This window comes from Mirounga angustirostris, unplaced genomic scaffold (assembly GCF_029215605.1).
Source record: "Mirounga angustirostris isolate CCGP_5_RB_7025 unplaced genomic scaffold, mMirAng1.0.hap1 SCAF_7, whole genome shotgun sequence".
Taxonomy (NCBI): Eukaryota; Metazoa; Chordata; class Mammalia; order Carnivora; family Phocidae; genus Mirounga; species Mirounga angustirostris.
The window spans coordinates 137,512,679-137,539,700 of record NW_026991715.1 but is presented as its reverse complement, the minus strand read 5'-3'; positions in this window follow the sequence as shown (position 1 = coordinate 137,539,700).

Here is a 27,022-nt window from a genome sequence, read left to right as displayed (position 1 = left end):
ACACAAAAGTCTCTTTTAAAAAAACTTGAAGTGGCGCCTGCTTGGCTTAGTTGGTTAAGCTTCCAACTCCTGATCTCAGCTCAGGTCTTGATCTCAAGGGTCATGAATTCCAGCCCCATGTTGGGCTCCACACTGGGTATGGAGCCTACTTAAAACAAAACAAAACAGAACAAAATTAAAAAAAAAAAAAAAAAAGCTTGGAGAAAATCAGTCCTAAAGGAAATGCTGTTATAAGAATGCAGTTACGAGGAAAGTCAGTCAGTACCTTTTCGTTCATAAAAGTAAATTAAAATAAAAAGAATATTTATAAGACTGCACACACATACAGATAAATTAAGTCATTTAAAGAGTGACTTTTCAAAATCTAAGTTCACTTCCCCCTTATTGAAAGAACTGGTATAGAATACAGATAACTAAAACTACTTACCTATCTAGACTCACCTATCTAGGGATAGAATGGAAAACATGCCTACCCACAGAGATGAAAGGTAAGGATTGCTCAGAAAATCTTTATTTCACTAACATAGTAACCCCTGCCTTATTCAATTTATTTTCTTCTTTCACCTGAAAGGTAGAAAAATCAACATAGTTATAACAGTCATATTGAGAATATGGAGCAACAAATAATTGGATTAAGATATTCCCACAAAGACAGCATAGTTGAAATACGTTAGGTGTCTGGCCTGATATTATCACTGAACTATTCTGTTTTATTTACTTCAGTTTTACTACTCTGTTTATACCACCATACCAGAATTTTTTTTTTCTTTTCATTTTCAGCTAAGTATTTCATTCACTCACACACAAATATCAGTGTATCTAGTGAAGGCCAGAAAATAAGAAAGATAAGTAATATTTTAAAAATAAACAGAAAATATGAAACAAAATAACATACATACACTCTAGTCACAATACTGAACACAATAATAAGTGTTTTTCATTGACATATACACACACACAGGCACAAGATCTATAATTTACAAATATAATAAAAATAAAAAATAATTTATAAAACCTACAAACATGATCCAATAATTTATTTAATGCTCACATGTGGAAACACAGAATGGTGAACTGTTTAGAGAACTGGAAAAAGATGTGGCAGATAAAGATGACCAGAAGAGACAAAGAGAACAATGTTATTATCAGAAAATAAAATTTAAAGCATATTATCTTAATTTACAAAGACAGATATTTATAAATATATTCACACATTCATTCAACTTTTAATTTTATTGCACTTTTAAAACTTGAGGAAAGATATAAAAGTTAAAAAGCAATCATTCCATTAAATTTCCATTTTATGGCATTCTTATATATATTAATATATTCGTTTCTTCCTTATTTAATAATTATCATAGAAACACCACGAAGTACTGGTGCATATGGTAAATGATGAGGTAACACTCAGAATCAATCCTTACCTCTATCTATTATAAAATTTCAGAACTGAAGAGGCTAGAATTCTAAACAGTTTATATCCAAGACCCCCTTGTGATGAAGCTTTCAGATGTCAGATAAGTTCTGCCAACTAACTGCATCATGTGAGATTTGGAAGCAGCGCTGGGAAAAGAGTGTGTCTTCTTGCATTTTTAGCTATTGCTGTCAGACAAGCAAAGTCACAGAAGAAATGGAGGCTTTTGACAGCAGAGTGCCCTATGTCATTATCTTAGTGAGTACATAGAGGCAAATGGAAGAGTAGGAATCATAGCTGGATCCAGCTTTCCTGAGTCTGGAGACTAGCTTCGTTGCTGTCAAGTAGTGATTGATAAAGTGGTGGTTGCTTTCTCACCTTTACATACCAGCAATCTTGAAGTCAGTAGCTCCAGTGAAGAATTTGTGGATCCCCTCTATCAATTGGGGAGCTATCTGGAAAGAATATCTGCCTCAAATGTTTCAAATAAGCTTTAATGCTTATTTAAAATAAGCAACCAACAACAACAACAAAAAAATAAGCGACAACAGAGGTGTGGGCCTGGGTAAAAGATCACAGAAGGGATGTTGAGGAACCCAGCAGGAGTAACCATCCAGAAGGCTGAGGCAGCAAGGCAAATAAAAAATGTTACTGGAGCCCAGAGAGAGCTCAAACTGGAGGAAGGACTGCCTAGCAAGAGTTGACATCTTGGAGGAACACAGTTTCTGCTAGCAGTCAATATTATCATTTTAGTATCTAGGTAATTATATTAAATCTATTTAGTCTTAAAATAGTTGCGTTCTTTATATTTCTTATGATAAAATATTAAATCCTGAATAGTAAAGTTGTTGTCCTGACTCTATATTCTCACTGTGCCATTGTTATACAATTACTCATTGAAACTGAAAAGAAGGTTATCCAACTCATCTCCATTTCTTCTCTAGTTTTGTTGCTTTGTTTGCTTGTGTTTAGAGAGAGAGAGAGTGAGGGGCGGAGCAGAGAGAGAGGAAGACAGAGAATCCTAAGCAGGCTCCCTATCCAGCGTGGAGTCAGAGGAAGGGCTCAATCTCACAAGTCCAAGATCATGACCTGAGCAGAAATCAAGAGTTGGACGCTTAACTAACTGAGCCACCCAGGTGCCCCTCTTCTCTAGTTTTCTATTTGACTTGATCCATAGAGGCTTTCATCCCCACCTTTTCAGATCATGGTTTTGTCAAAGTCACTAGTGGCTTTCATTTGCCAAATACAATGATTCATTCTCACTCCTCATCTCTCCTGACCATTTAGTTTCTTCGCTTGCCACAACACTCTGTTGTTTTTCCTCCACCATTCATGACTTCACAGAATCCATTACCGAATCACTTTCATCATTCCAAATACTACATATTTGAGATATTCCCACTTTCAGTTCCCAGACTTCTCTTCCTTATCTTTGCTTGCTCTTCAACTGATCTCATTTGGCCCTATGATTTTAAATACAATCTCTACTCTGATGACTCAGAAATTTATTTCTCCAACCCTCCTTTCTATTGCAGCCTTATAGAGAAAGTTCCCTTAACATGAATATATCACAGCTAATGTTTATTTCAAATGTAACTGACTTGATGCAACTTGTTCTTTCTATAGTTTTAACTGAATGGCATTTCTTTCTTTCTTTCTTTCTTTCTTTCTTTCTTTCTTTCTTTCTTTCTTTCTTTCTTTCTTTTTTTTTTTTCTTAATGGCATTTCTAACTTTTCTAATGTTCAGGCAGAAATATGTGGAGTCACACTTGACCTCTTTCTCTCTCATACTTAAGAGCAGATCTGTCAAGAAATGGTGCTGGTTCTATGTTTTAATGCATCCAGAAGCTCTTCATATCTTACTATGTCTGCTGCTAGCTTTGATCCAAGTCATCATAATGACTTTGCTTAGATTACCAAAATACCTTCAGAATGATCCTTTAAAGATGTAGGTTAGGTCATGCCATTCCTCCACAACAAACACTCTGAATGTGTTCATATCTCACTCAGAAGAGCTTCCAAAGTCATTGCACAGGCCAAAAGCCTATATAATACAGCCAACTGTTTTCTCTCATTTTCCTCTCACTTATCCTACTCCAGCCACAGGGCCTCTTCCTCAAACATGAAACTTACATTTATTTCAGGGACTTAGTGCTTGCTATTTTCTTTGCTGGAATAGTCTCCTTCTAGAAATCTACATGGTTTGCTTTTCCCCATTTTCCTCAATAGCCTATATATCTTTTGATATCCATTCCTTAAATTGCCGACATGACCACTTTGTATATGTGTATTGTTTGATTGTGTATGTGTGTGTGTGTGTCTCTCTTCCAATACCAGAATATGAACTCCATGAGAACAGACATTTTGTCTAAATTAGTACTCATGGTAAGGAAACTTCTAAGATGGCTCCCATTGATTCCCACCTTTTTGTTCTCTTGCCCTGTGCAACTCCCTTTCCTTAAGTGTAAATTGGACTTGGTGACCTGTTTTTAATGAATAGAATATGACAAAAGTGATAGGATGTTATGTCCAAGATTTGGTTAGAAACCACTGTGACTTTGGGGTGCCTGGGTGGCTCAGATGGTTAAGCATCTGCCTTCAGCTCAGGTCATGATCCCGGGGTCCTGGGATCGAGTTCTGCATCGGGCTCCCTGCTAGGCAGGGAGCCTGCTTCTTCCTCTGCCTCTGCCTCTCTCTCTCTCTGACTCTCATGAATAAATAAATAAAACATTAAAAAAAAAGAAAGAAACCACTGTGACTTCCATACTCTCCCTCTCTTTCTCTCTTTCTCCATCGCTCTCAGATTCTTGGATCCTTGTTCTTCTCTGGATCCTTGTTCTGATGAAACAAGCTAGAGAGGCCCATGTGGCAAAGAACTGAGAATAAAGTCTGGATAATCCCAAATAAAGAACTGAGGGCTTTGGTCCAACAACCACCAAGGAATTGAATCCTGAATCCCATTAGCGAGTTTATAATTGGAACCTTCTTCCGTCATGCCCCAAGGAGACCAAAGTCCTATTATTTCAAGTATAGCCTGTGTCAGACACTGAAGCAGAGGACCCAGTTGAGTCATCCTAGGATTCTTGATCCTCAGAAAATGTCAGATACTAAATATTGTTTTGATTCACCAAGTTTGGAAGTAGTCGTTACAGAGAAGATAAATAATAGAGTGCTTTATCCCCTCCATAGAAGAAGTACTCAACACATATTAAAATAATATATGGAATTGTCATTTCCTGTATTTTGAGAAAGCTGAATAATAAGGAAACCAGCCAAATATTTGGCATAAGTATTTTGAGGTCTAAATTATCCTTTTTAAATACAATCTAGTTTTTAACATTAATCATTTATAACTTTATTTGAAATATTTTTGTAGAGTCAAGATAACACTCTTAAGAGCCATTAATCAATCAGATTTAAGGTAAACATTCCCAAATAGTATCATACTTCAAAAGGAAAATTATAATCTCAGTTTTGAATCAAAGGCATATATTTAGGTTCAGAACTAGAACTTTTACTAACAGCTTCTATAAAATATTCAAAAGCTAGGAGATACTTGTCTTGAATGTCAGGGAAGAGACGTATTTTAGAAGCAAATCTTGGTGATTTATGTCTGATTTTTTTTTTTAATTCAGATACATTACTAAGTTAAAACTTGTACAAGTAATGAAGGAAAATGGTAGAAGAAGGGAGAAAATCTCTTTATATTTTAGAAAGCTATGAGAGACATTCTCATGACAGTTATCCAAGTAGAAAAAAAAAGTAATAATTTGGAGAATATTTCAGTATGTTTGGAAAACATTGGAAATAGGCATGTATAGTATATATTATATGATGTTTGATCAAGGAAGAACAATAAACATTAATTAATTGCCAGTGGTCTCAACGTATATTCACAACTCTTTGCTTAAACAGTTTAAATTCCATTATGAATGTTTATATAGTAAGTTTTTCATTTTAAAATATATATGAATTTCCAAAGTATTTTATTCAAATTGGATGATTCCAGATATGTCTTTTTCTCAGTAGACATCTAGTTATTTAAAATATAAAGATGGTTACACATAGATAAAGAATGTTACTATGAAATTGAGTGCATATTGTGAATCATTAACTAAATATATATTAGTATAGTATTGACACAGCTAACATATCAAGAATGAAAACAAAATATGAGTAAAATTTGTATATGGAAGCATCGTCTTAGAATGCTAGAAAATATCATAATTAAGGACTTCAACATTTTTGTCATTTTTTGCTTTATTTAATTATATAAAAGTTAAACCTATTGATGAAATTTATATTTTATTTATGAAATGTGATGTTATTGTTAATAATAAAATATAATTCCACTGCACTTTTTGTTTTTTACCTCCAAATTTAGTAAAATTGAATAAATGTATTTATTGCATTATTTTTCTTATGCAATACTGTGTAAATTATGAAAGTAATACATACTTATTAATTAAAATAAAAAATATGGAAAAATAGAAAGAGGTTGAAATTCATAATATTCATAATATCCCCAACCGTTAAATACAGTCATGGCTAAATATTCTGGGACTTTTTATTATGTTATATTAGTCACCATACTATACAACATTAGTTTTGATGTAGTGATCCACGATTCATTGTTTTCATATAACACCCACTGCTCCTATGCAGTACGTGCCCTCCTTAATACCCATCACTGGGCTAACCTATCTCCCCACACCCCTCCCCTCTAAAACCCTTAGTTGGTTTCTCGGAGTCCATAGTCTCTCATGGTTCGTCTCCCCCTCTGTATCCCCCCCTTCATTTTTCCCTTCCTTCTCCTAATGTCCTCCATGTAATTCTTTATGTTCCACAAATAAGTGAAACCATATGATAAGTGACTTTCTCTGCTTGACTTATTTCACTTAGCATAATCTCCTCCAGTCCCATCCATGTTGATGTAAAAGTTGGGTATTCATCCTTTCTGATGGCTGAGTAATACTTCATTGTATATGTTCATTCATCTGTTGAAGGGCATCTCTGCTCTTTCCACAGTTTGGCTGTTGTGGACATTGCTGCTATGAACATTGGGGTGCATATGGACCTTCTTTTCACTACATCTGTGTCTTTGGGGTCAATATGCAGGAGTGCAATTGCTGGGTCATAGGGTAGCTCTATTTTTAAATTTTTGAGGCACCTCCACACTGTTTTCCAAAGTGGCTGTACCAACTTGCACTCCTACCAACAGTGTAAGAGGGTTCTCCTTTCTCCACAACCTCTCCAACATTTGTTGTTTCTTTCCCTGTCCATTTTTCCCATTCTAACTGGTATAAGGTGGTATCTCAGTATGGTTTTGATTTGAATTTCCCTGATGGCTAATGATGATGAACATTTTTCATGTTCTGTTAGCCATTTGAATGTCTTCTTTGGAGAAGTGTTTGTTCATGTCTTCTGTCCATTTTTTTACTTGATTATTTGTTTTTTTGTTTTTTGTTTTTTTTAAAGATTTTATTTATTTATTTGAGAGAGAGAGAGAGAGAGCACATGAGAGAGGGGAGGGTCAGAGGGAGAAGCAGACTCCCTGCTGAGCAGGGAGCCCGATGCGGGACTCGATCCTGGGACTCCAGGATCATGACCTGAGCCGAAGGCAGTCGCTTAACCAACTGAGCCACCCAGGCACCCTGATTATTTGTTTTTTGGGTGTTGAGTTTGAGAACTTCTTTATAGATCTTGGATACCAGCCCTTTATCTGTAGTGTCATTTGCAAATATCTTCTCCCATTCTGTAGTTTGCCTCTTTGTTTTGTTGACTGTTTCCTTTGCTGTGCAGAAGTTTTTATCTTGATGACGTCCCAAAAGTTCATTTTTGCTTTTGTTTCACTGGACTTTGGAGATGTATCTTGAAAGAAGTTGCTGTGGCCGATGTCAAAGAGGTTACTGCCTATGTTCTCCTCTAGGATTTTGATGGATTCCTGTCTTACATTGAGGTCTTTCATCCATTTTGAGTTTATCTTTGTGTATGGTGTTAGAGAATGGTCTAGTTTCATTCTTCTCTATATAGCTGTCCAATTTTCACAGCACCATTTATTGAAGAGACTGTCTTTTTTCCATTGCATGTTTTTTCCTGCTTTGTCGAAGATTATTTGACCATAGAGTTGAGGGTCCATATCTGGGCTCTCTATTCTGTTCCATTGGTCTATATGTCTGTTTTTGTGCCAGTACCATGCTGTCTTGGTGATCACAACTTTGTAATATAGCTTGAAATCAGGCAACGTGATGCCCCCATCTTTGTTTTTTTCAACATTTCCTTGGTGATTCGGGGTCTTTTCTGATTACATACAAATTTTAGGATTGTTTGTTCCAGCACTTTGAAAAATGTCATTGGAATTTTGATCAGGATGGCATTGAAGGTATAGATTGCTCTGGGTAGCATAGATATTTTAACAATGTTTATTCTTCTGATCCATGGGCATGAAATGTTTTTCCATCTTTTTCCAAATTTTGTGTCTTCTTCAATTTATTTCATGAGTGTTCTGTAGTTCCTTGAGTATAAATCCTTTACCTCTTTGGTTAGGTTTATTCTGAGGTATCTTATGGTTTTTGGTGTTATTGTAAATGGAATCATTTCTCTAATTTCTCTTTCTACAGTTGCATTGTTAGTTTATAAGGAAGCAACTGATTTCTGTGCATTGATTTTGCATCCTGCCACATTACTGAATTGCTGTATGAGTTCTACTAATTTGGGGGTGGAGTCTTTTGGATTTTCCACATAAAGTCTCATGTCATCTGCGAAGAGAAAGAGTTTGACTTCTCTGCCAATTTGAATACCTTTTATTTCTTTTTGTTGTCTGATTGCTGTTGCTAGGACTTCTAGTACTATGTTGAACAATAGTGGCAAGAGTGGGCATCCTTGTCATGTTCCTGATCTTAAGGGAAATGCTCTCAGCTTTTCCCCATTGAGGATGATTTTTGCTGTGGGTTTTTCATGGATGGATTTTATGAACTTGAGGAATGTTCCCTCTATCCCTGTACTCTGTTTCCTGTTTTAATCAGGAAAGGACGCTGTATTTTGTCAAATGCTTTTTCTGCATCAATTGAGAGGACCAAATGGTTCTTCTCTCTTCTCTTATTAATGTGTTCTATCACACTGATTGATTTGCTAGTGTTGAACCACCTTGCATCCTGAGGATAAATCCCACTTGGTTGTGGTGGATGATCCTTTTAATGTATTGTTGGACCTATTAGCTAAGATTTTGTTGAGAATTTTGGAATCCATATTCATCAGGCATATCTGTCTGAAATCCTCCTTTTGATGGAGTCTTTGCCTGGTTTGGGGATTAAGGTAATGCTGGCCTCATAGAATGAGTCTGGAAGTTTTCCTTCTGTTTCTATTTTTTGAAACAGCTTCAGGATAATAGGTATTATTTCTTCTTTGAGTGTTTAGTAGAATTCCCCAGGGAATCCATCAGGCCCTGGACTCTTGTTTTGGGGGAGGTTTTTGATCACTGCTTTAATCTCGTTACTGGTTATTGGCCTATTCAGGTTGTCAATTTCTTCCTGTTTCAGTCTTGGGAGTTTATAGGTTTCCACAAAGGCATCCAATTCTTCCAGCTTGCTCAATTTATAGGCATATAGTTGTTGATAATAATTTCTAATAATTGTTTGTATTTCCTTGGTGTTAGTCATGATCTCTCCCCTTCGTTCATAATTTTATTAATTTGTGTCCTCTCTCTTTTCTTTTGGATAAGTCTGGACAGTGGTTTATCTATCTTATTAATTCTTTCAAAGAACCAGCTTCTCATTTCATTGATCTGATCTACTGTGTTTCTGGTTTCTAATTCATTGATCTTTGCTCTAATCTTAATTATTTCTCTTCTAATGCATGGCTTAGGCATCGTTTATTGCTTTTTCTCTAGTTCTTTAAGGTGTAGAGTTAGTTGGTGAATTCGGGATTTTTCTATTTTTTTGAGTGAGGCTTGGATGGCTATGTATTTCCCCCTTAGGACCGCCTTTGCAGTATCCCATAGGTATTGGACTGATGTGTTTTTGTTCTCATTGGTGATTTCCATGAATTGTTTCAGTTTTTCCTTGTTTTCCTGGTTGACCCAAACATCCTTGAGCAGAGTGGTCTTTAGTTTCCATGTGTGAATTTCTTCCAATTTTTTTCTTGTGATTGAGTTCCAGTTTTAAAGCATTAAGGCCTGAGAATATTCAGGGAATAATCTTAATCTTTTTATATCATTTTCTCTATTCTGGAGAAAGTTCCGTGTGCACTTGAGAAGAATGAATATTCTGTTGTTTTATGGTGGAATGTTCTGTATATATCTATGAGATCCAACTGGTCCAGTGTGTCATTCAAAGCTCTTGTTTCCTTGTTGATTTTCTGCTTAGATGATCTGTCTATTGCTGAGAGTGGAGTATTGAGGTCTCCTACAATTAACATATTGTTATCAATATGATTCTTTATTTTGGTTAACAGTTGGCTTATGTAGATGGCTGCTCCCATGTTAGGGGTGTAGATATTTACAATTGTTAGATCTTCTTGTTGGATAGACCCTTTAAAAATGATATAGTGTCCTCCTGTGTCTCTAACTACAGTCTTTACCTTAAAATCTAATTTGTGTGATATAAGAATTGCTACCCCAGCTTTCTTTTGAGGTCCATTGGCATAGAAGATGGATCTCCATCCCTTCACTTTCAGTCTGGATGTATCTTTAGGTTCAGAATTAGTCTCTTGTAGACAGCATATGGATGGGTCCTGTCTTTTTATCCAATCTGCAACCCTGTGCCATTTTATGGGAGCATTTAGACCATTCACATTGAGAGTGATTATTGAAAGATATGAATTTATTGTCAACATGTTGCCTGTGAAGACCTTGTTTTATAGATTGTCTCTATAAATTTCTGTTCTATATCACTCTTGGGGTCTTTCTCCTTTTATAAAACCCCCCTTAATATTTCTTGCAGGGCCGGCTTAGTGGTCACATATTCTTTCAGTTTCTGCCAGTCTTGGAAGCTCTGCAACTCTCCATCCATTCTAAATGACGGCCTATCAGATAAATTATTCTTGGCTACATGTTCTTTTCATTTAGTACCCTTATTCTGGAAATTTTTAAAGGATACTCTTTACCAACTGAATTGGTAGCAACAATCAGTTTTTGGAGTTCAGTATTTTGGGCTCAGAAATTCAAGTGTACTCCAAAATAACCAATGAACTTGTATGGTAAAGAAATCAAATACCAAATATATGAAAATATGCATATATATGTATCTATAAATGTGTTGTATTTATGTTTATATACACATGCCTTGGAGCTTCTCTGTAGACTTGAGATATGAGATGTCTTGGGATCCATTCATATATGTGCAACCAAAATTACAGAAGAGATAATTTCCCATAAGATGAACACCCAACAAATGGAAATTTGAGACAAACAAATTAATTCGTCCCATTTCTTCCCCTGAAAGACTGTCCTGGGATGCATTGTTCATAAAAGCTATTGTAAGATGGTTTCACAAAACTGTTACAAAATCCTGGAAAGCTCAATAATGCACCAGGTATTCCCTCTCTCACCTCCCTTTCCAACATTGTTTTTTGTTTTTTTTTCTTCACCCCATTCCCTGCAATATTAGTTCCTAATAGAATGGTAATACATATACAAATTTTTGCCTCGATATCTACTTGTTGGGGGAACATAGGCCAAGATAGTTGGGTCCAGGAGTTTTCCTAAAATCAGACTCCCAGAATGGCATTTTGGAAGTAGATTACTCAGTATCCTGATGGCAATAATTTGATTTTAGTTAACCCCTGGCATACAGTGGCATCATGATTATTATCATTCTCACCTCTTATTAACTAAGATCAGGTACATCCAGCAAGTGATATGTTGACATATGCAGTAACTGTGAGGCTTGAAGGTTATGCAGTCAATGATAATTACAAGTAATATTTAAGAAACTTTGCCCAAACCAGCCTCACAAAGGTTTTCTCATATTTTCCCCCTAGGGGTTTTATAGTTTTAGCTCTGACATTCAGAACTATGATTCTTTTTGAGTTTTGTTTGTTTTATGATATGATGAAGGCCTGAGGTTCATTGTTTTCTCATCCATTTGCTACAGCAAAGACCCATTTAATTATCTTCCTTATGTGGCAACTAAATAAAATATGTTAGATAATATGAAATAATATTAGGAGGTAATTGTGTGATATACATACATGTGTGTGTATATATATATATATGATTTATATATGTATTTGAAGCTATATAAATTCTGATGTTTTAAAACATTTTTCCTATAAAATGAAACACCGCTTATCTTTTAAAGAGTCATTAAATTCAAACATGTTCTAATGAAATATTTTGAACTTTGCTAGAACCCATATAATCTGATTGTAAACCACCATTTAATTTTTAATGTATACTCTTTCAAAGAAATGTGCTAGTTTGTATTTCTTTGCACATTTTGTTCTTCTAACATGCATATTAACCATTCTTAAGGTGTACACTTGGAATCTCAGATTAGGTTATAAATTTGTCAAAAGAAAAGACCCTTTTCTTTACAAATTTGGAATTACCTTATGGTATATAGCATTGAAATAAGCAAAAAATACAATTTTGCAATTCTTTTTAATTTTTAATTATTTGAAATTTAGTTACTAAACAAAATATGAAATATTTAGTGGGAGACATATGTGAAGTAGATGAGTCTAATAACATATATTAAGCTCACAATTCAGAAAAAAAATCAGAAAACGTAGTCACAATTCTCAGAAAAAAAAAAAAGACCACTTTCTTTACAAATTTGGAATTACCTTATGGTATATAGCATTGAAGTAGGCAAAAAAATACAATTTTGCAATTCTTTTTCATTTTTAATTATTTTAAATTTAGTTTCTAAACAAAATATGAAATATTTAGTGGGATACATATATAAAGTAGGTGAGTCAAATAATATCTACTAGCCTCGTAATTCAGAAAAAAATCAGAAAAAGTAAGCGCAATTCTCAGAAAAGAAAAAAAAAAAACATTAAAAAAGTGTAAAGTGTATATTAGTGAATTTTGCTACAGTATAAGCATTCACTAGAGCTCCCATGTCTTAAAAGAAACATTTATATAAAGTTCTCATTGCATACCAAGGTTGTGAGTTAGCTGTTGCTGCATTCTTGTACCTATCTTAACCTTCTAGGATGTAAGTGAAAGTGCACACCTATTTGAGGTGTGTCATTCTTTTGGCAGAGAAAATGAGCATGAAGGCTAGTAAAAATATACACTGGCTTAAACCATTGGCTCAAAATAGTCACATGTCTTTCCTATACAAAGCTCATTGATCAAAGTAAGTTACTGTCTAAACTCTGCCCCCAAAGAACAAACCTTCGTATGAAAATAGATAACGAAATATAATCTTACTTCACGAAAGGTGGTGCAAAATAAGTGGGAAAAATTAAAACTGTCTGATTTGAGAGAAAAAAAGCAAAGAAAATATTTAAGTTTTCACTTTTAAAAGGACAGCTATGATTACTTTTGTGTATGTGTGGTAAGAATATTAAATGTCTTCTCTCAGCAAATTTCAAATAGGCAATAGAATGTTATTACCTACAGTCACCATGTAGTGCATTAGATCCCCATAAATTATTCATCTTATATTTGAAAGTTTGTAACCTTTGTCAGTTATATGTCAATAAAAGCTGGAAAAACAGACAAAAACAGTTGTAGTCCTAGAATTGGACAATAATACTTTTTCTTCTATAAACTCGATCCATTTATTTATTTATTTATTTATTTATTTATTTATTTATTTAATCTATTTATCTAATTCAAAAGATATGTATGTCATCCAAGCTCCACTCCACTCCCCCCCACCAGCCGAAAAAAGAGGTTTTCATTACGGCCTGATATAATTGTCTAAATTCTCTTACCTGGATTATGTTGAGAAGTATGTGGTTTGAACACTTACAGAATGTAGATCTTATAGGAGTGAATAATTTTAACTAACGTAAGATGACTGGCACAGAAAAGTGGAATGAAAAATTTTATTTATCTTTTGTTTTATCTCCTGATGTTAGGACTCTCAGGATTCCACAGCTTTCCCATGGAGACAGCTGACAACTGTCATCCTCAAATATTGAAATTTGTAGCTCATATTTTATGTCCTTTTTCATTCAAGATTCTGTCATGGGAGATCAGTAGAGTTATCAGCTTTCATTGTGCACAATATAAAACATGACAGTGGGATATCTAATAGTAAATTGTTTCAATATTCTGCAAATTTAACTAGAGTAAATTGAGAAAACAATAACCAGATGGTATTGTTAGTACCTCTTTGTTAGTCTAATATGCCAATAGAACTACACATTGTATCTATATAGAAATGCACTTGTATGACCAATTACTAAATTCAGGTCATATATCACATGATTATAAATTAATTCCTAATTGGAGTGCTCTTATTTTTTTTTAAATGTTATGATCTACAAATTTTTCTTCATAGCAAACATTGGTTTCTCAACAATTATAGTAAATGCAGTAGAAAATCCAGAATTAAAGTATTAATTTATAAGCAACCAAATTTCAAACCCCAAAACAGGTTTGGTGACACTGCTAAAGATTTCACTATTTCCCCTTATGTCACTGTATTTATTAATTCTAGAATGTGCTCATAATTTTATGGAAAAATTTGAAATAATATTTTTAAAAGAAAAAAAGCTTTACATTTTATGTTTTAAGTAATACTTTTGAAGGGTTTTGTCAGTGTTTCAACATTAAGGTGGCTATGAAAATGCTGTACTCAGATCTCTTTGCTGTGGGTCCATGCTTCTGGTAGCATCACCATACCATGTCAAGGGCATCCTTCCCAGACTGCTTCCAACCAATGACTGAGGATAGTAGATACAATAGAGCCAAGGCACTCCTGAGTCTAAAAGCATGACTTGAGATTCCCATAGGCTTGGCCAAAGCTTCCTCACATCCAAACAGCAGTCTGAGACATTTCCTGTTCAACTCTGTTATTTCTCTCTCATTTTGCAGGCTTCATCCCTGCCTACAAGTCTGAGGCCTCTCCTTACTTATTCCTGATTTGTCTCCTTTATTTTTCACAGGTATCTCCTCAATAAAACCCTCACATTCAGCTCCCTCTGAGGGAACTGTATTTACTCAGGTAGCAGCAATTGTTCAAGAAAAAAAGGTAGTAGGTGGTATTTGGGGACTGATATACTTACTGCCTGTCAAGTAAAGGAGATGCCATCTTCAGTGGTGGGTGGGATATGGATTGTCACTAGCACAAGATGCAGTCCCAATTGCTCATGATTTCACTATGGTGACCAAAGAAAATGGTCCAGTGAAGGGGACTGCCATTGCAGTTGCAATGATCCAGGCTTTTGAAAGATTTGAGGGGAATCAATGCCTTCAAGGAATGAGGTATTAACTGATTCTTGATGAGCTGTATTGATGCCCTGCAGAGAGATGATAAGAAACTAGGGTCGTTGTTGGTAAACTCTGGGACCCTGATCTATGGGATGAAGACATCTAGAAATTATCTAAATTGATGCTTCTGAAGTTGTCTCTGCTGGATTCCCTGAGTCCTCAGAGTTCATAGAGGTAATTTGCCACCCCTTCCCAGTGAAAGCTAGCACTTTATCCATGCTAGAAAACATGTTAGTGCCCTCTCGCACAAGGGCGACAGGTGACCACCTTCCCTCAAGAACTCCATTTCTTCTCCCTTAGGTCACAGGCTGATAACTAGCATTAAATCAAAACATAGTTCAACTGGAATGTGTTGAGCCTAATAAAGAAGCTAATATCAACTAAAGAAGTTGTAAAAATTAACTGTCAAGTACTGGCAGGAGTCCAGGGAGTAACCTAGGAATTGCATTTTGGAGGTACTTAATAATAGGCCAGAATATAAGAGTGGATAAGGTTTATGCCCTCTTTTGAGGGCATAGGGATAAGTATCCCAGGAAACAAGGCAATCTCACTACTCCAAAAGAATGAAGAAATTAATGTCCCATATTGAGCAACTCAGGCATAGCTGAGTTGCCATGAGAGGATAAAGAAGCTTCAGGAAGAAAGAATGCTTCCATAGGAGGAGCCAGAGTACACACCATTCACCAAGGCCATCAGTAATGCCTTGATGGGAGACACCGGCAGCACAAAAAGTTAGGTGGTGGCTCTCCTCTGTAAAGCTGGTTGATAACAGGAAAGGCAGTAACAAAGCTGGCATAGCTAATATCTATGAATGTGATGAAGGGAACTCGAAATAATAGGAATGAATACCAATGCCAGAAAAATGGCTATAGTGCATGGCCTACCTATAGGTATAGTTGGGTGTAGTATTCCTACAGGCAAAAGTGACAGGCAATCAACTAAGGTACTGTTTAATGACCACAATAAGAAAATGGCAAGAATGGGGGAAACTGGGTGGCTCAGTGGTTAAGTGTCTGCCTTTGGTTCAGGTCATGATCTCAGGGTCCTGGGATTGAGCCCACATTAAGCAGGGAGCCTGCTTCTCCCTTTCCCTCTGCCTCAACCTCCCCCCACCCCCCGCTTATGCTCACTCTCTCTCTCTCGCTCTCTCTCTCTCTCTCTCTCTCAAATAAATAAATAAATAAATAAATAAAATCCTTAAGAAAATGGCAAGAAAAGGGCGCCTGGGTGACTCAGTTGGTTAAGCAACTGCCTTCGGCTCAGGTCATGATCCTGGAGTCCCTGGATCGAGTCCCACATCGGGCTCCCTGCTCAGCGGGGAGTCTGCTTCTCCCTCTGGCCCTCCCCCCTCTCATGTGCTTTCTCTCTCATTCTCTCTCTCTCTCAAATAAATAAAATCTTAAAAAAAAAAAAAAAGAAAATGGCAAGAATGGAAGAGTAGGATGATGAGGGTAGTCATCTCCAATAGAGTCATGATGCCTTAAGGCTCAGTTCCCCAGAACTGCGCCAATTTTCAGATCTGTAGCCTATTTACTGGTGAGATAGCCAGATAGCTAGGAGGGAGGGTTTTTTCCCAACAACACAGTCAGTACACATTGTAATGATTTCTCCAGTTCTTCCCAAAAGGGAACTATGGACATTTACTTAGGTGATAGCAAATTGAGGAGAGAGCTGCGGTTTGACTCCCATGCCTGACTACTGGTAGAACTCCCTTTTCATTCCAGGAAATCAGCTGTGTTCAATTAAGGCCTTTAACTGATTGGGTATGGCCCACCTATATTAGGGAGGATGATCTACTTTCTCCAGTCTACTGATTTAAATGTTGACCTCATCTAAAAAATACCTTCACAGAGACATCTAAAATATTATCTGACTAAATATCTGGTTACCATGGCCTAGTCAACTTGACACATAAAATTAACTATCACATCATGTAACGTATTTTCTTTCTTCATTTTCTCCTGCCTCTTCTCCTCTTTCTCCTCTTTTTCCTTAATATCTCTATGCCTTTGTCTGGAAAGGAGATTAAGAGAAAACCAGGAGAGGGGCACCTGGTGGCTCAGTCGTTAAGCATCTGCCTTCAGCTCAGGTCATGATCCCAGGGTCCTGGGATCGAGCACCACGTCAGGCTTCCCCCTCTCCCACTCCCCCTGCTTGTGTTCCCTCTCTCGCTGTATCTATCTCTGTCAAATGAATAAATAAAATCTTAAAAAAAAAAAGAGAGAAAACCAGGAGAGCTATATGTAAACACTAACATACTGCATTCTTATAGTAATCAATAAATATCGGAGAAAACTAAGAAATCATGATTGCTGTCAACCAGGTTCATTAATCATGAACAGAGGGTGTGTGTGACATGAACATTTGATTCTGTATTTCTTACTTGCTTCTTCTTAATTTACCTCCTAGTTCACTTATGGAGTTCAGTTTTTACTGGGAACAATGATAAAAAAGAAAAAAGAAAAAAGCCTTAATCATAGCTTTCCTTACAGCAATATGCAAGAAAAATGCTTTGTCTGATAAGTCTAAAATTTATTTAAAAGATATCAATCTTTACTTCTGTGATCTATGTTAAATGTCAACTATGTTTGACCATTTACTCAGACCTAAAATTAATACTCAATTAATGTGATAAGATACAATTCACAGTCTATTTTTCAAGATGATCTGTGGGAGATACAGGTAATGTCACCCAAGCAAACTGTGCTTTTCATCATAGGTTTTCACATATTGAGAATGGTGTCTTATGAAAAAAACATTAATCTATCATTCTTATTTTTTTTTCTTATCTAAATATGTAGCAATGTTCAGAAGAGAGCTAATTTCTACTTCATGCACTTTGAAAAAGAAGCAGTATGGAATGACAAAACCCTAAACTTTTCACTAACTGGCATAATTCACCACTGGGGAAATTTTGACACATTGATCCACTCAACAAATATTTATTGTATATGTGCATCATACCAGGCACTGTACTAGACACTGCAATTATTATGGTAAAATGCAAGGCATCCTGCCTGTTTTCTCTTCGAGCTTGTAGATTGTGAAGAGGAGATAGAAATAAAATTGTAAAATCAGTTATTGTAGAAAGTTAAGTATAAGGTGTTATGACCTGCATCCCTTAAAAGTCAGGGAGCTTGATTTATTCAGGTATAATGGAATGTTCGGAAGATAGGAAAAAATATTCATGTATTATTGGTAGAGAAGTCACTAGTATTTTAGTGTATGGGGGAAATGCAAACTGCCTTTTGAATAATATTTCTTTTTCAGACTTTTTCATGGCCTGGCCCCTTCTCAGTGGCTTAGGGAGGAATAGGCATTTTTTTTTTTTTAGCCCTAGGAAAAGATACAACAGACTTGTAGTCTGACGAAGGCTACTATTTCAGACACCCTTTGTTTTATGAAGTGGTTGCAATGATAAGAATAGAGAGTATTGCATAGTGTGGAAGATACTCCTTATCGAGGAGGAGATGTATCCTATCATAACCCTGATATCTTTTCTTTGAAGGAGAAACATGATTAAAACTTTTCTCATGGAATTAGAAGTCTACTCACACTAAAGCTTCCAGGGACCTCAGAGAGGCACTCACACATAAGAAAGGGGACATCTTGATTTAAGATCCAAAAATATCTTCAGGTTTATCTAGACTATCGAATGTGGTTAAGTGTTAAAGTCCTTGCAGGACCAGCCAGCCAGGCACAGAGACATACTGCAGAATAGCAACTGGATGTGAGTGTGCATAAGAGTTCTAACATTGGACTATAAGCATGAGCCTTTAAAGAATCCTAGGGCATCTCTCTAGTAATGTGGCTCACCAGAAGGATCATCAAAATAGAGAACAAGATTCACTAGAGTTAAACATTTTTTCCAATTAAGGTTTATTGGAACTCTGTGGCCTCATTTACAATGCTCAAATCTTCTAGCAGTCAAGGAAAATTGTGGCTGATAATTTTATAACTCGGAGCCTCTGGCAAAGGGAGGCAGCCTCCACCTAGAGACACCCCTTGGGATTTTGGACTTCCGGGGGTCTTAACCACTCTCTCATAGCTAGTAAGTGCATGGCTTTTGGGGTTTTTGTTTGTTTGTTTCTGTATTGTTTTGTTTTCTGTTACTCTTATTTTTAACAGTGGTATGTTGCACTTCAAGGAGAGTCAAACACTAGAAAATTTTTCTCATTTATCAGATAGGTCTCTGCCAGGAATTTGCAAGCAGGAATTGTCTCTTTGGCCTGTCTTCTCAGCTGAGTTCCTGAAAATTTGCTTGGAGGTTATTGTAGAAACCACTAAATCACTAAATCCCTTCTTCTCATTTTTGAGAACACAGCGAGACCACATTTGCCAGCCACGTTCATGTTGTTGATGTTCACCGTGGCCGTGTGGCCAACTTCTCTCAAATAAAAAAAGTGCATCTGCCATGTGTTTTAATCCAGGTTGGGCATTAAAAGCATCCCATGTGTTTTTTTCAAAGCTTTTCATTTCAGCTGGCTGTCTCCCATTGGCCCTGGAAGATGGCAGAACCATGGGTGGAATAAGGTCCATGTGAAGGAGTGGGAACACACTGAAGAGACATCATTCCCTCATGTAAGAGTGATTATATTTGAACTTATTTTTAGAATAATTGAGTCCAAAGTAAGGGTTACATGGTTAAAATGCTAGAGGAAAATGGCCTCAAAAAAGCAAATGTTATTTTCTTGGTGCTAATGCTGAGCGGGGACCTGATTAAACATTTTTTAAAATACATATAAATAAATGTTTAATCTAAACTGGTGAGAACATTAAAAATTGTTACACAGTAAGTGATTCAAAATTAAATTACATTTAAGAACTTTAAGTAAACAAAAAAAAATCCCCACAAAAGTTTGAGTTTTCAAATTAGCTATCCACTCACAAACACATACATACTTAGCTACATATGTAGGTGATAATTAAGGTCATTTGTAGCTTTGCTTTGCAAACTTCATGCCATGGAAATTGAATTTTATCACACTCTCTGCTCTTTTATTAATTATAATAGCATCATCCATTTGCTTAAGATGGTTTTCAAAATAATACCAAATTGTATGGGGCGCCTGGGTGGTTCAGTTGGTTAAGCATCTGCCTTTGGCTTAGGTCATGGTCCCAGGGTCCTGGGATCCAGCCAGCCCTGTCCTGAGTCCCTGCTCAGCAGGGAGTCTTCTTGCCTCTGCCCCTCCCACTGCTCCTGCTCACACACTCTCTCTCTCAAATAATAAAATACTTTTTTTTTAAATCTTAAAAAACAAATTGTATAAAATTACTGAAACTGCTGAAATCAATGGCTTCCTCCTTAAATTTTAGAATGATCTAAAATTTGCCATGATAGAAATTCTTTATAAGAAGAGGTGACTTAAAGAAACACATAAAATATTTTCTTTAATATAAATCAATATTCTTCAGGATCTATGTTTATTTTTTCCCAAAATGATTACTTCTTAATTTTAACAATGTAAAATATGCACTCAAGTAAATAATGTTAAAGGCACTTATAATTTTTTTGGCTGTAATTGCATATTCAATATTTTATAAAAATATGACAAAATGTATCTCAAGCAGGATGATGAATTTGATTATGTATCTTAGAAATTATCTTTAATGGAGTCCAGGAAGACACGATGTTAACGATATATGAAGCTAGCGAAAGCACGTTTTAGAAACCACAAGCATTTCTGAGTATTTGTTTTTAGTGGGTAAGATTTAAGTGGAATGTGGATATATACTATCCTTTGGATGAGAAAAATCACTTCAAAGATGTCTTTTTAATAGATAGGCACATATATGTTAATAATGCATTTGGGAGAGATCTGATTTTTTTTTTTTTTTAATAGTAGCTTCCAAATACCTTGTCAAGTTTTTCAAACTGATTTGTTCAGTTTATAATTTGGCTTTTTCTTTACAAACGAAAATGTCCTGTAAATATTTTCTCTATGCCTGGATTTAGAAAGTGTTATTTTTGAAAAATAATTATACATAAGTATGTTTATGTTTTCTAAACAATTGATTAGATAGGATCTATTTGTACATTAGTCTAGTCTTTGGGAGAATGGATAAACTGGCTTGATGACTCTAATTCACATCACGGAAATAAAGTAAAATCAAATATCATTAATTATAGTACAAAAATATTGGTCAGAGTTTACATTTTATAAATAATCATAGCTACGAATCCAAAGAAATTCTTTTTAAAATTTTGGGCAGATGTTTTTTGTTTTTAAATATTTGAATGTATATCCAAGGACAGTAACAAATCTGTCATCTTTGTATTTAATCAATCTATTAATTGTGATGGAGATGAATTTTACAGGATAGTTACTTATTTTAGCTCTGTTAGATTCACCAGTTATTTTATAGTAGGTTTGGTTCAGCTCCGCATCTAAATGCTAAAGAATTAGTCCTGCTCATTTCCATTTAGATGAGTACATGATTAAAGTACAATGGCACTCTGACTTCTTAATATAAACCTTTGTATTTTTAGATAGAAAAGCGTAATCTTTTTTTTTTTTAAGATTTTATTTATTTATTTGACAGAGAGAGACACAGGGAAAGAGGGAACACAAGCAGGGGGAGTGGGAGAGGGAGAAGCAGGCTTCCCGCTGAGCAGGGAGCCCGATGAGGGGCTCGATCCCAGGACCCTGGGATCATGACCTGAGCCAAAGGCAGATGCTTAACGGCTGAGCCACCCTGGCGCCCCCCCCCCTTTTTTTTAAGATTTTATTTATTTATTTGACAGAGAGACACACAGCAAAAGAGGGAACACAAGCAGGGGGAGTGGAAGAGGGAGAAAGGAAAGTGTAATCTTTTTACACAGTTTAACAGACTGAAATTTGGATGTCACTCAAACACTAAATATTTGTTGTAGTCCACATTTTCATTATGGTGTACTTATGTTCTCCAGTTTGTATAAGTGTATAACGATTTCTAGTAACATTTTTACCAGAATAGTATTTTAGTTATTATAGAGAATTTGAAAATTAATATGTAGCATATGACAAGAAATATGGAAAGGATAAAGGAGTGAATAAAACAATAACAAAACAGAATTGAGGATGTGAACTAAGATATTGGGAAAAAGGAAGGCTTCATTATCCTCTGAATAATTTTTCAGCTTTCATGGTATATACATATTTTCTCATTCATCCAAGCATTATAAGAGATTTCCATCTGTCAAAAAAAGAAAAAGAATAAATAAATCTGGAAGTGCTCTTGTGCTCCATTAGAGACCTATGAAAGAAATTACTTCTTTGGTTGCTTGTTTTTTCTGTTTCATTATTCTCTTCCTGTTTATTAGATCATTACATCAACATTCTCATATGCTCTAGAATCCCTCAATTTAAATAGAAAATAAAAGGAGGGGGTGGAGGCGGGGAGGACATTCAGAAGATTAGCTAGGATTCTGTCTTAATCCCTAGTCCAGAAGATAACCTGATAAGTATTTTGACACAGATATAACCTTCTAAAATCCAGGGAAATCTCTTTCTTCTTTCTTTTTCCCTTCTCTCTTCCCTTGCTCCCTCTCTCCCTCCCTCCCCCCTTCCCTTCCTCCCTTCTTTCCTTTCTTCCCTCCTTCCTTTATCCCCCCTAACCAATTATTAGCCATTGTTTTACTATAACTGGCTACTAAATCTCTCCAACCCTACACCCTACAATTCCTCCTTGGATTTATGCTCTGCAAACTCCCATCCCTATAATGCTGACATAATCATTCTTTTAACATTTAATTTGATTTTATACAAAGGAAAGATAATAGCTCTAGTAGACATAGTAGTTGTCTACACAACTTTCAATTTCCCTATTAGATCATCAGTTTTGTAATGATTTTAATTCTCTCATTTGACTCACTGTTAAATCCTGCTTAGTCTATGCCAATCACTAAAATCTCATTCTACCTGCCAGTAATAGATGCAGGAAAGATTATGAGACCTTGATCCTGCATAAAGATAAAAATATATTTTATTCATCATTATATTGTTATTCTTATTTATTCATATTTTGAGAAGTCTGAAGAAAGGATTCTGGGGAAACTGCCCTCATGAAAAAAAGAAATTCACACAAGGAGAGTTACCTACATTTTCTACTATATGTCTTCACATTTACACACAGTCATAACCATTTTACTCTCGTGAGAGGAGGAAGCCTGAGAACAAAGCTACTGAGAAGTGCAGGTCAGAAAATTAGAAAAAAATCGGGTTTTTGATGACATCATTCAGCCACTGAATTAAACAACCCTGGGGGTGCCTGACCTCTAGGGTCTTTGCTATATGAGATAATAAATTTTCCTTATTGAATTGGGACACTCTATTTTTTTTCAAGCAGAAGAATTGTATCTAGTGTGGTACTTACCCACAGTTCTAGTAGGATGATTTAATAATTTAATTCACATACAGCACATAGCCAAGATTTTGGGACATAATATACTTTAAAAATAGAAATTATTAGTATTGAATTTCTTCTATTATTAGTGTTGTTGTTGTCATCAGTATTAATTTTACTACTTTATACGGTCTAAGTAAATTTAATTTCCATATTAGCATTATCATGTGTTTTTATGAAACAAAACAGGAAACAATAATTAATAATTAGATAACACTTAAAAGATAAGCACAAATCATTTATATAGTTTAAGAAACATCTTCTGGCTTAGAAATTTTTTTTTTTTTAAGATTTATTTATTTATTTATTTGAGAGAGAGAGAGAGAATGAGAGAGAGCAAGCACATGAGAGGGGGGAGGGTCAGAGGGAGAAGCAGACTCCCTGTCAAGCAGGGAGCCCGAACAGGACTGGATCCAGGGACTCCAGGATCATGACCTGAGCCGAAGGCAGTCGCTTAACCAACTGAGCCACCCAGGCGCCCCTGGCTTAGAAATTTTTAAATGTGGAGGATTTTAAATGCCTGCTCAGTCCTGCAGCAGGTTATCCATGACCTGGATACATTCTTCATCCTTACGCTTCATGAATATTTTCATTAGGCTCATATCTCTTCTCATATTTTTTCTCTTCAGGGGTGGAGCATTTTACTTAATAATGACAGATAATAATATAAAATTTAAGCAAATAATAAATGTGATTATAGGATATTATTTCAAATTTTATGTGTCTCACTCAGAAAGGAATGAGCTTTACAAAATAGTAGGAAACCAGATAGAAGAAATGTAATATTCAAAAGCAAATCTATATATGTTATTTCAGTTATAATATGCAAAGGTAACAATGGATATTTATCTCTGAAGTGAATTAAAGCACCTCACTCATTCTCATAAATATTCAATATTAAGTAATTTAATTTAAGCCACAAATAAAAATAAGTGAAAAATCAGTGAAAAAAATCTGAGCAATATAAAATACTGAAGTAATTATTGTTTCAGTCTTATTGTAAATGAAATATAAATGTCACTGATAAGTAAATGTTTTTATGTGGATTGAGATGGGTAAAGTTATATAAAACTTAATAAGAGAATGGTCCTTGAAAACCAAAAAGCAAACAAGTACATGCATAATTACATTTGAGTCTAAATAATTTTGTTGTTATTGTGACAATGGTTGGTTATTTTCAACGTTATAGAAATTATTTCCTATGGTTTTCTTTGTTCCAAGTAGATTTTCCAAGGAAAAATTTAACATAAATTTTGCTCATCAGAGCATTAGACAAAGTTAGCATCAAGATGGAAAATCATTTGTTTCAAGACCCTTCGTACTAAGATATTTAGGCATTATCACTTAGGTTAATTGAGCTTCCATTAAAACTTGTTTTCTATAATTCATACTTCAAAATACCCATAAAAATAAGATGGATATTCTCAAATCGGCAGAAATGTACTATGCAATTTGTAATAAAATTTATTTATATTAATTGCTAGGAAATGTATAAAGCAATGAATTTATTTTTAATGGCGCTATTGAATTATTGATATTAGGATCTAAACACCTCTATGTTTAAAAAAAAAAAAAAAGACCTGAACTTTAGTAAAAGCAAGTGAATTATTTTTTCTCATTGTTGACTCATGTTCTTATGCTAATAAATAAAGTATTTTATTTATTAAATACAGTTTGGAAACTCAAGAGATGCACTATTCTTTTATTCTCCTTTTAAGTCTAAAGTGTGCATATTGGTACAACTGTTTTTCATTCATTTGTTGTTAATTGGTGTTTTCGTTCAATTTTTTGTCAGTCTTGCTGAGAGCTTCTCTTAGTTTCCCATTGCTGCTGTAACAAATTAACGTATTCTTAATGGCTTAAAACATCACAGATTGATTACTTTACAGTTCTGGAGGTCAAAAGTTTAAAATGGATGTTGCTAGCTAAAGTTAAAATGTTTTCAGGGCCACATTTGTTCTGCACATTCTAGGAAAAAAATCCATTTTCTTGCATTTCTCAGCTTCCAGAAGATCTCCAGTCCTTGGCTAATGTTCCCTTTTCATGATCAAAGCCTGAAATGAAATCATTCGGACTTTGCTTACATTATCACATCTCTTTCTGACTGATTTTCTGCCTCTTCTGTTGTCTCAACAAGGACCTCTGTGATTACGCTGGGCTCACAGGGGTAATCCAGATATTGTATCTCAAGATGGAAACCTTAAACTTAATCATATCTGCACTCTCTTTTGCCACATAAGGTAACATGTTCACAGATTCTGGGAATTAGCATGTATACATCTTGGGCAGAAATATTCAGCTACTACAGAGTTGATCAACTTTATTAAACTTTTTGAAGATTAATACTCATGGCTTTGTTATTTTTCTCTATTTTGTATCTTTGATCTCTCATCATTAAAATGTCCATCCTTCTTCTTCTGGGTTTAATTTCCTTTTCCCTTCTTAGAATCTTGAGATAGAGGCTTAACTTATTTATTTGTAAAACTTTTATTGTAAATTATAAATTTTACTCAAAGACTTGCCTGAATTACATAAATTTGGATATGATACATTTCTATTTCCATCCTGTTCCAATATATTTTTTAATTCCTATTGCATTTTCTTTTAACAAGTGTTATATAGACACATACTGCTAATACTCAAACACATGAAGATTTTCTCATTATTCTTTTTTTTTAATTGTTTTATTTGTGTTATAGTCACAGAACATAATAATCCTTTGTGATTCTCTTGAGACATGGTTTATAGCCCTAAAGACTGTGTATCCTGTAGCTGTTAGATGTGATAGTCCACAAATTCCTCTTAGGTAAGGTAAATAATAATGTAGTTTAAAACTTCTATATCATTGCTGAATTTGTCCTCTTTTTTTTTAATATGAGAAAGCTGTGTTTAATATAACCTAGTTGGTTGCATATGTTTCTGTATCTCTGCTAATTCTCCTGCTATAACATATTTTCTTTATTTAATTACTGAGTGCTCCAGAAATTCAGCTTTTTGATCTTTAATTCTTCAAACTGACTTAAAATTATACATATTGGCCATTATTGTAAATAAAATACTGTTTATTGTTGTTTTGGTTTCTTTTTAGTTTCCATTCATTCTCCTTCTATATGTATTATATATATACATGATATAGTTGTAATATTTTTTGCGGTAAAAAGTTATAGCTATTTAATATATTTTTATTTATTTTTTTTTTTTTTTAAAGATTTTATTTATTTATTTGACAGAGAGAGACACAGCGAGAGAGAGAGCACAAGCAGGGGGAGTGGGAGAGGGAGAAGCAGGCTTCCCGTCGAGCAGGGAGCCTGATGTGGGGCTCGATCCCAGGACCCTGGGATCATGACCTGAGCCTAAGGCAGACGCTTAACGACTGAGCCACCCAGGCGCCCCTTAATATATTTTTAAAATATGACTTTATATCTACCTTCACGATTTCCTTTTCTGGTGATCTTCATTTTTCCTGTAGGTACATACATGCATGACTAAATTAATGCTAATTTTTGTTGTTGTTTTGCTTTATCTAAAGTGCTACAAATAGTATTTCTTTCTTTTTTTTTTTAAGATTTTATTTATTTATTCATGAGAGACAGAGAGAAACAGAGGGAGAAGCAGGCTCCCAAGGAGCAGGAAGCCCGATGCGGGACTCGATCCCAGGACCCTGGGATCATAACCTGAGCCGAAGGCAGACGCTTAACCATCTGAGCCACCCAGGCGCCCTACAAATAGTATTTCTTGTAGTCCAGGTCAGTTAGCAATAAATTGCCTCTGTTCTTTACTTGAAAATTTTGTTATTTAACCTTAATTTTGAAACAAATTTATTATTAGAT